Source organism: Schistocerca cancellata, chromosome 12 (genome assembly GCF_023864275.1).
Source record: "Schistocerca cancellata isolate TAMUIC-IGC-003103 chromosome 12, iqSchCanc2.1, whole genome shotgun sequence".
Taxonomy (NCBI): domain Eukaryota; kingdom Metazoa; phylum Arthropoda; class Insecta; order Orthoptera; family Acrididae; genus Schistocerca; species Schistocerca cancellata.
This window is the reverse complement of record NC_064637.1, coordinates 99382824-99394375: the sequence shown is the minus strand read 5'-3', so window position 1 is coordinate 99394375 and position 11552 is coordinate 99382824.

Below are 11552 nucleotides of genomic sequence, written 5' to 3'. Positions count from 1 at the left end.
TGGTTGGGTGGCCACCATTCATTATGGGTGTTTGATGTCATAGGCTGGGCGGACTGGTAAAACAGGACAGGTGGCGAACTTTGGTGGAACTAACATCTGACTTTAATGCTGGGCAGAGAAAAAGTGTGTGTGTGATCACACAGTGCACTGAACACTCCTAACAATAAGCCTTTGCAGCCGACGACCCATGCACGTACCATTGTTTACACCACGACATCGGCATCTACGACTGAAATAGGCACCTGACCATCGACATTGAATATTGGTGCTGTGATAGAGCGTTGCATGGTCTGATGAGTCCTGACACCACCACCATCACGCCAATGAGAGGGTGCAAATACGTCATCTTCCAAGAGAACAACTCCTTTGTACTACAGGATGGAGACAAGGTGTTGGCTGCTCCATTACACTCTGGGGAACACCGAAGTGGACATCCATGGGTCCAGTTCAAGGCACCGTGATAGCCAAGGAGTATCGTACAATGGTTGCACCTCTTCATGATGATCGTATTTCCCGACGGCATTGGCATTTTTCAACAAGATAATGCACTCTGTCACAAAGCCAGGAGTATGTTGGACTGTGGAAAACGTGCTGGCTGCCCAACTTGCCAGATCTAAACGTGATCAAACCCATCTGGGATGTGATTGAACCTGCGCCTCTGCAATATTTATGGGAATTAGGTGATTTGTGTGTGGAGATTTGTGCCAACTCCCTCCAGCAAGTTAGCAAGTCCCCGTTTTGCGTCCATGTCACGATGCGTCACCGCTGTTACCGGTGCCCAAGATACCCGCTATGAGGTAGGTGGTCATAATGTTCAGCGGGCTCAGTACAGATAATGACTGTACAAGTGCAAGTTGTACACACATGTTTGACAACATATGGAAGTTTGTGTTTCGGCGTGAGTCGCGCTCGTATAGCCCAATGTTAAGGCGACCACTCGCGATAAACGGAAATTCTAGGTTTGACTCCCGGTGCGGCACAAATTTTCATTGTCGTCTGTCCATTATACAGCTGATTGTTGACTATATTCGGAAATGGGGATACTTTCCATGGAAATTTCACGTGTTTGATGAGGCTTCTCTAGGAACAGTCGAAGAACCCAGAGCAAACTAGTTTCATCTGGTTACAACAATTTCTATGAACACCCACCATCATTGTCGCTGCATTTAAGGAGGGAGGTACGGACGATGGGAGGGAGGGAATTTCCCCTTCAACACTGTCGCACGGCAGGACTTCTGCAAAGTAGGTAGCAGATGCGAGGTGCATTGCGCGTGGAGGGGGTTGGACTTTCACAAGAACCGCTGTTCGAAGCTTTTAGAAGGAACTGAAGGGGGAAAAAAAAACGGTGAAAGCGATGCGCTCAGAAAAAGAAGAGACGGCTTTATGAATAAAACAAAAGGGCTAAACACGGAGAGAACAGTACCGCGTGGAGCACCCACGACGTTGCAGAGGCTAAGGGATAAAGGAGACGCGCGAAGGGAAGAAGAGGAAGAACTGGAGCAGGGACGAAAATATATATAAATACGTGAAGAATATTTTATGCGATCGGAAGAGAAGGGTGGGATGTTGGTGCAGGGGTGCTCGCCCTGCTGTTACGGGGGCTTTACGCTGAAGGGTGACGGAGGATGCAAGAAGAGTTAGGCGTAGCTGGCCAGTAGCTTGCGCCACAGATCACGCCAGCTGCGGCCGTAACACCAGAGAAGAAACGGAAGTTGGTGGGAACCAGTTTGGCGTTAAAGTTGCCAGCCTTTCCAGTACTGCGACACTTTGGTGGTTACGCTTATTAAGCCCTAAATCGACATACCATGGCACCTTAATGCGGCTTCTAAACGAATGGCGAGTGGACACAGACAATACAGTCAAGAGATTTTGAGAAATTCGAATGTGTGTCATTCCACAACCTGTGTCACTTCAGTTTAATAGCAAGAACGATCATTCCCATGACTTGGTCACGGGAAGCCTAACGCAGCCTGGTGGATGGTTCTTCCTACGATGTTGAATTTCACTGGTCACCTGATACAACGAACTGTGATTACAGCATGTCTGCCTCTCACCTTCCCTATAACTGATTTCATGTCGCTTCACTGCCTTTTCGGATAGATTATTGGAACCTTCATGAAGTATAAATTCTAGTTCTACCGATGGAATCCGTATCAGATTCTACATCCAATTTCCAACTTAGTTAGCTGAATAAAACCGCATCATTCGCGAGAACTCACATGGAACTTCCTATGTTGTCTACTATATCATTTACATATACACAGGGGTCCAAAAAAATGTATCCACTGTTTAAAAGTCCATAACTGGCGAACTAATTGACGGAGTTGTCTCATCTTTGGTAGTGTAATAGTTTGTAGTTCCGGCAATCGCCACACAAGCGTTGTATTGCGTTGTTTTATTTTGTCAGATGACAGTCGCCAGATAGTGTTTTGTTCTTAGTTGCACATAGTTACTCGAGTAAACCATGGCTGGCGCAAGGCTCACATTCGATGAAAGGAAGTCAGTTTTGAAGTGGAATTTTAAATACGAAAACATTAATGAGGTTCGACGGCAATGGTGAAATGAGTAACAAATAGAGTCACCGACACGTTTAACGATTCGTCGCATTCGAGATAAATCTGAAGCAGAAGGCTGTGTTAAAGATGTATACAAACAACGAGCTGGACGACCTGTAACAGTAACATGTCCAACTAACTCCCATCGTGTGAACAACAGTTCACTCGCTCACCACAGAAGTCTTTTTTTTGTGGTTTTAGGGCGCAAAACTTCTATGGTCATTAGCGCCCAGCCCGTGACTTAAGACAGTAAAAAACCGAAATTGAAAACTGGGAACAAAGTCATAAAATTGGAGAAACTAAAAGTAGAAGGAATGCTTAAAAATCCACTACAGAAAGGGGGTGGTTGTCCCCAAAAAAAGCTTCAAATGACTGACGTCATTTCACTGTCACTAATAAACTGGAGAACGCGGTCGGCTGAGCGCGTGTCATCTGCTAAAATCGACGATAGATCAGGCGATAGCTGTAGACGGGAGCGTAACGCATTAAACTAGGGGCATTCAATTAAAAGGTGTCTTACCGTCCACAGCTGAGAGCAGTGGGGACAGTGTGGGGGAGGAACACCGCTTAAAAGATGTCGATGGCTAAAAAGACAGTGCCCTATCCGGAGTCTAGCTAAAATTACCTCCTCCCGACGACGCGTTCGGGAGGAAAAGGTCCAAGCGCAAGGAAGGGCTTTCACTTCTCGCAATGTATTACGGGGAAGTGCCGACCAATGCGCATGCCATAAATGAGCAACTTTGCGACATAAACCGCTCCGTAGATCGGTGAAGGGAAGCGACTGAATAGCTGGCCGAGGAAGAGAGACTGCAGCCTTGGCCGCTATATCGGCCGCCTCATTCCCACGGATACCAGCGTGTCCCGGGAGCCAGAGGAACGCCACCGAGACGCGCCCCAGGTGGAGCAAGCGCAGACAGTCCTGAATCCGGTGGACCAGAGGGTGCACAGGGTAAAGAGCTTGGAGACTGAGGAGAGAGCTGAGAGAATCTGAGCAGATAACGTACTGTATCCGCTGATGGTGGCGGATGTAGTGGACAGCCTGGAGAACAGCGTAAAGCTCCGCAGTATAAACCGAACACTGGTCGGGAAGCCGAAAGCGATTTGGGGTGTCGCCAACAATATAGGCACTCCCTACACCTAACGATGTTTTCGAGCCGTCGGTGTAAATAAATGTGGCGTCCGTCATTTCTGCACATAGAGCAGCAAATGCCCGACGATAAACAAGCGTAGGGGTACCATCCTTGGGAAATTGACAAAGGTCACGGAGCAGGCAGATCCGGGGACGGAGTCAAGGACCACAGAAGTCTGTGAGACAGTGTGCCCGTGAGATTGGAGTGAGTCGCTCAACTGTTCGGCGAATTTTGAAGACAGCAAAGTGGAAGTGCTACATCCCATGACTGCTACACGCAATGAACGAGGGATCGTAGAATGGAGTACTGCGAGTGGTTTACTAACAATGTGCGCAACGATGAAGAGTTTGCAGTCATGATTGTGTGGTCTGATGAGGCACAGTTCAAACTCAATGGAACAGTAAATCGCCACAATTGCATCTACTGGGCCGCCGAAAATCCGAACGTCCACGTAGACAAAGCCGTGAATTTGCCACGAGTAAATGTGTGGTGTGGGTTGTCTTATCGGGGCTTGATTGGGCCATTCTTCTTTGACGGCACAGTTACCGGTGAGGTGTACCTTCAGAAGCTTCAGACATCCACTTTACGTCCCATCCGAGACTTGTATGGAGACGGAAGAGTTTACTTTCAACAAGATGGTGCCCCAGCCCACTACCAGAATCGTGTTAGCACGTATCTTCTCGACGAAAATCTATCAGAAAGATGGATGAGCTGTAAAGATACTGTGGAGTATCCACCACGTTCCCCAGACCTAACTCCTTTGGACTTTTACCTGAGGGGAACACTAAAGGACGTCGTTTATCGACAAAAGCCACGCACATTGGATGAACTTCGCTCCATCGTACATTCATTTGCAAATATCCAACTGAACACGTTGCAGTCAGTAGTTCGTGCTGCAGTTCGGCGGCATCGTTTGTGTGTGGATGTTAATGGGGACCATTTCGAACACCTACAGTGATATCTTTAAATTGGACTTTAAGCTACACTTTCACCAAAAATATAGACCGTCAATTAGTTTGCAAGTTAAGGACTCTTAAGCAGCGGATACATTTTTTGTACCCGTCTGTATTATGAAAAGTAATGGACCTGTAACATTCGCTTCGTCTAGGCCCGAAGTCACTTATACGCCTGAAGGCTTCTCTGCATTGAGAATGACATGCAGCGTTCTGTTTGCTAGAAATTCCTCAATCCAGTCATACAATATTTCCGGAATTCGTATTTCGTTCATCAGGCGGCAGTGGCTTTGTTCTATAGAACCACATCTTGCATATGCCGTCAGCCATGTGTCTACGGCCGGCATTTGTTCGTCGATTATGTCTTCCCATGCAGGGGAGACATTTCAGTTGCTAATCGCTTGCCTTGCGTTGGCGGATAAATACGATATTGTTCGACAGTTTCGGTCTGGCCGTCAGACCTGGTCGGATGGCGTAATGTTAACGTGACCGCTACCTATATGCAGGAAATCCGGGTTCGCGTCTCGGTCCGGGACAAATTTTCATTATCGTCGTCACCTTCTACATTTGGAAGTTGTCTGTATTCGCAACTGCGAATAACTTTAATGTGTTTCGTAAGGCTGTATTCGCCGTCTGAATAACACAGGCACTGTAACATTTTATGCTACAAAAAGAAGCCAAATAGGGCTCTTGCTCTGCAGCGGAGTATGCGCTGATATGAAACTTCCTGGCAGATTATAAGTCTGTGCCGGGCCGAGACTCGAACTCTGGACCTTTGACTTCCGCAGGCACATGCTCTACCAAAGGTCCCGAGTTAGAGTCTCGGCCCGGCACACAGATTTAATCAACCAGGATGTTTCATAATCAGACTTTGTTTCCTTACTTTCAGGGCAACACTAGAAACTGCCTGTCAGGCCGAACCTGGCCAGTCGAATATACGCACTGAATGAAATTAGGCTCATAAAGTAATAACGAACCGTGGTGCAGATGACGCACTGATTCAAAGTGACATTGTTTTCAATCTACAAATAAAACACGTAGCTTTCAAAGGACCTTGCATGGAGTTCACTGTTCGGATTACCAAATTTACCAGGGATGAAATACATACAGCGGAAAGTATTGTGTGTACTGAATTTTATTTGTCAAGATCCTTCACAAATACAGTGCCACAATATCATCGCGGACTCGTTTACAGATTTTACGTCTTCAATTGATAATCTATGAAACTAAACTGCGATCTCTAAGATAAGGAGAACATGAAAGGGGAGCAGTAGCTCTGAAGTGAGCGAGTTAAGGCTGTAGCCGATCACCATGTTAATACAATCATCAAGCAAACAGAAACAAAATAAAGATGTGTCTGGAGTCAGAACGAACGTCCACGGAGAAGAAATTAAAATGAAAAAAAAAGTTTGTTGCTGATAAAGTTCCGCGCGATATGTGAAAAGGATTTGAGAGTCAGTTGAACAGAGGTTATGAAATGAATAACAAGAAAGTTTAAACGGGACGTGCAATGCAGCCTAGTTGAACAGAGGTTATGAAATGAATAACAAGAAAGTTTAAACGGGACGTGCAATGCAGCCTAATCAAATCACCCGATTTTGCAGGAACTGTATTAGAAAATGTGCTACTTGGACAGCAAAATAACAAGCCATTCCAGAAGTGAAGAGGTTGTAGTGTGTACTCTAGCAGTACCAAGGAAAGCTTTTCTTAATGACAAATGTGTCAACATTGTCCATAATTTGAAGAGTCAAAAACTCTTTCCAGAAATTGTATGGGCTCTAGACATTGTGAAACGCGGACTATGAAGACGACAGACAAGAAGAGAATGGAAGCAACTGAAATGGTGCGTGCAGTGTGTTAGACGGGTAAATGAGATAAGTCTACCTAAATCTGCTAGGCCGCGCCGCTCGGTGCCATCTGTTTCGGAGGCCAGGCAACAGGTGGCAGCACCCTTCCGTAACGTGGCCCAGCGGACGTTCTGGTGTTACATGTGGCCACTTGCCACCAGCTACAACGGCGCGATCTGTTTTTATGACGGCTTCGCGGCTGCAAAAGCCCCTCGGCAGGAACAAGGCAGTTCCAAACGAATACATCACACCTTTTCAATGCGACTTACAGACGTGGAGACACGGAAGCTTGTGTCTCACTATGTAGCACCCATATAACTGTAAATGAGACGTCGACACAATGAAAATTTCTCGACTACGCTCATAATCGATAGCGAAAGATAGCTAAGATTGAAAGCTAACACGGAAGTACTACATAAAACTACGAAAGTAAACCGAAGGAGTTGTGTCGCAGCCAGGGTAAGTGCGGTACATTACAAGGCTTTGAACTAACTTCCTCAGCCATTTACATGGATTAAGTTATACACACACATTTACGAAACCAAGCCTACATAAATCGAATTTTACGATAAATCGCACTGTCATGTCTTTTGAAAAAATAAGTCGATAAATCGAAAAGTTATATGAATCTACGTGTATGAGCGCGAGATACATAACCCTAAAAATTACAAAAAGATATTAATGATAGTGTCTTAAAATAATGTCACTATGTGAACAGACAGTTTATCGTTGAATCCAAACCGCCGTCTTAGCCTGCCATTATTCACGTAAAGAAACCATCACCAAGCGCGGCAGTAACTGCAAATTGCTAAAACAATTCCTTAAAACGCGTGAGAGCAGAACTTCGAACCTTTAGATTCGTCGGCTGACAACCGCAGAGTGCCACTTTACATATATTTTAACGTACAAATAACCTATCACGTCATTCCGTTATTAAAGTAACGTAACATATGAAGACACCAGATGGCAGTTATAAGAGTCGAGGGGCAGGAAAGAGAAGCAGTGGTTTGGAAGGGAGTGAGACAGGGTTGTGGCCTCTCCCCGATGTTATTCAATCTATATATTGAGCAAGCGGTAAAGGAAACAAAAGAAAAATTCGGAGTAGGTATTAAAATCCATGGAGAAGAAATAAAAACTTTGAGGTTCGCCGATGGCATTGCAGTTCTTATCAGAGACAGCAAAGGACTTGGAAGAGCAGTTGAATGGAATGGACAGTGTCTTGAAAGGAGGATGTAAGATGAACATCAACAAAAGCGAAACGAGGATAATGGAATGTAGTCGAATTAAGTCGGGTGATGCTGAGGGAATTAGATTAGGAAATGAGACACTTTAAGTAGTAAAGGAGTTTTGCTATTTGGGGAGCAAAATAACTAATGATGGTCGAAGTAGAGAGGATATAAAATGTAGACTGGCAATGGCAAGGAAAGCGTTTCTGAAGAAAAGAAATTTGTTAACATCGAGTATACATTTATGTGACAGGAAGTCGTTTCTGAAAGTATTTGTATGGAGTGTGGCCATGTATGGAAGTGAAACGTGGACGATAAATAGTTTAGACATGAAGAGAATAGAAGATTTCGAAATGTGATGCTACAGAAGAATGCTCAAGATTAGATGGGTAGATCACATAACTAATGAGGAGGTATTGAATAGAACTGGAGAGAAGAGAAATATGTGGCACAACTTGGCTAGAAGAAGGGACCGGTTGGTAGGACATGTTCTGAGGCATCAAGGGATCACAAATTTAGCATTGGAGGGCAGCGTGGATGGTATTAATCGTAGAGGGACACCAAGAGATGAATACACTAAGCAGATTCAGAAGGATGTAGGTTGCAGTAGGCACTGGGAGATGAAGATGGAGAGCAGCATCAAACCAGTCTCTCGACTGAAGACAAAATGGTTCAAATGGCTCTAAGCATTATGGGACTTAACATCTGAGGTCTTAGAAATACTTCAACCTAACTAACCTAAAGACATCTCACACATCCATGCCCGAGGCATGATTCGAACCTGCGACCGTAGCGTTCGCGCGGTTCCAGACTGAAGCGCCTAGAACCGCTCGGCCACTCCGACTGGCGGACTGGCGACAACAACAACAAAAACATATGAAGACTCACATCGGTCGATTTATCACGCCAAAAATATGGGATAGTGTTCGATAGTGGCTTCCTGAAATTTTGACTCAAATGACTGATCTCTCGCGTAACACAAGGTCTAGGTCAAGTTGGGAGGTGAGTGGTTGTACCGATGGAATCGTTCGTCCGTTAATACTAAGGGGAAAAAATTATCACTTGGTTCTTTCACATCGGGTTGTGTGTCACATTAAAATACTGACGACGTTGTGACAGTGGTATCCTGAAATTTTGATATTACTGAGAGTTCTATATGTAATTTAGACCGAGGTCCAGGTCGAGTCGGAAGGCGACAGTCTGACTATGAGTGCGAAGTCAACGAATATGCATATTTAACGCACATTTCCTACATCCACATCTACACTCCGCAAGCCACCCAACGGTGTGTGGCGGAGGGCACTTTACGTGCCACTGTCATTACCTCCCTTTCCTGTTCCAGTCGCGTATGGTTCGCGGGAAGAACGACTGAAAGCCTCCGTGCGCGCTCTAATCTCTCTAATTTTACATTCGTGATCTCCTCGGGAGGTATAAGTAGGGGGAAGCAATATATTCGATACCTCATCCAGAAACGCACCCTCTCGAAACCTGGACTGCAAGCTACACCGCGATGCAGAGCGCCTCTCTTGCAGAGTCTGCCACTTGAGTTTGGTAAACATCTCCGTAACGCTATCACGGTTACCAAATAACCCTGTGACGAAACGCGCCGCTCTTCTTTCGGTCTTCTCTATCTCCTCCGTCAACCCGATCTGGTATGGATCCCACACTGATGCGCAATACTCAAGTATAGGTCGAACGAGTGTTTTGTAAGCCACCTCCTTTGTTGATGGACTACATTTTCTAAGGACTCTCCCAATGAATCTCAACCTGGTACCCGACTTACCAACAATTAATTTTATATGATCATTCCACTTCAAATCGTTCCGCACGCATACTCCCAGATATTTTACAGAAGTAACTGCTATCAGTGTTTGTTCTGCTATCATATAATCATACAATAAAGGATCCTTCTTTCTATGTATTCGCAGTACATTACATTTGTCTATGTTAAGGGTCAGTTGCCACTCCCTGCACCAAGTGCATATCCGCTGCAGATCTTCCTGCATTTCGCTACAATTTTCTAATGCTGCAACTTCTCTGTATACTACAGCATCAACCGCGAAAAGCCGCACTGAACTTCCGACACTATCTACTAGGTCATTTATATATATTGTGATTAGCAATGGTCCCATAACATTCCCCTGTGGCACGCCAGAGGTTACTTTAACGTCTGTAGACGTCTCTCCATTGATAAAAACATGTGTTCTGTTTGCTAAAAACTCTTCAATCCAGCCACACAGCTGGTCTGATATTCCGTAGGCTCTTACTTTGTTTATCAGGCGACAGTGCGGAACTGTATCGAACGCCTTCCGGAAGTCAAGGAAAATAGCATTTACCTGGGAGCCTGTATCTAATATTTTCTGGGTCTCATGAACAAATAAAGCGAGTTGGGTCTCACACGATCGCTGTTTCCGGAATCCATGTTGATTCCTACATAGTAGATTCTGGGTTTCCAAAAACGACATGATACTCGAGCAAAAAACATTTTCTAAAATTCTACAACAGATCGACGTCAGAGATATAGGTCTATAGTTTTGCGCATCTGCTCGACGACCCTTCTTGAAGACTGGGACTACCTGTGCTCTTTTCCAATCATTTGGAACCTTCCGTTCCTCTAGAGACTTGCGGTACCCGGCTGTTAGAAGGGGGGCAAGTTCTTTCGCGTACTCTGTGTAGAATCGAATTGGTATCCCGTCAGGTCCAGTGGACTTTCCTCTGTTGAGTGATTCCAGTTGCTTTTCTATTCCTTGGACACTTATTTCGATGTCAGCCATTTTTTCGTTTGTGCGAGGATTTAGAGAAGGAACTGCTAATACAAGCTAGGACTAGAAGGTAATTGCTGGAAACTTACCGACTAGTTAAACAAATTCCATCGTGTAGTTTCGTGCATAATACGCACAAACATCTAGCATTAACTATGAGAACAAAAGGTTGGGCAGTACGGACCTGAAAACTATGTGGCAATGATACGACCAGAACTTTTCGGTATTCATTTTCATACTCCGTGAAGAATTTCTGTTACATCCAGCTTCGATTTAATTTTTCCGTTCACTGTGAGTTACGTTTTGTGCTCCTTCCATTTTTCCATGTTTGATCCACGAAATATGCACATAGTATGTACCAAAATATTCGTTCCAGATCCGCCTAATGTAATAGTGTGTTTCTGAATTTACTTTGCATTTTCAGTTACTTATGAAGAAAAATTAGTGACGTACGGAGCGTGACGTCGGCCGCAGCAACTTCACACCGACATTACTAACGGCAGTGTACTAATCATTTTACCTAAAATTCACATTCGTTTGCTTTGTCAACTCTGGAAAACTCACGAAAACGCATCATTCAGTTTTAAACAGTCAACCTAAATACTTTGTCTTCTATCATCTGGCGAAAATGTTTCTGTATATTAAACCGTTTTTGAAGGCAGGTTCCATGAAAAATGAAACATCCTTGTTTACAGATATACGCTCACACACTGCATAAAACGCATTTACAGAGCAAATGTTTATGAGAGTTGCCAGCTTTGTCAACCATTTATACACAGACCCCAGCATTTTCAATACGTAATAACTAATTATGTCTCTGTAATCAAGGAAAAACTTATACGGATCTCCGATCGTTATTTATATTAAAGAGTACTCTCACCTAGATAGAAAAATAAATTTGTGGTCATAGTGTGTTCGACTCGTGCCGTTGGCTTCAAACGCTCACAGATAAACGAGTGACAATATCAATAATAAACATTCGTAGAGATTATGCGGCATTTATCTAGTTTAGGGGGACACCCATGAAATCTTTGATTATTTACCGATTACCGTCAATTTGACTATGCTGATCACGAATA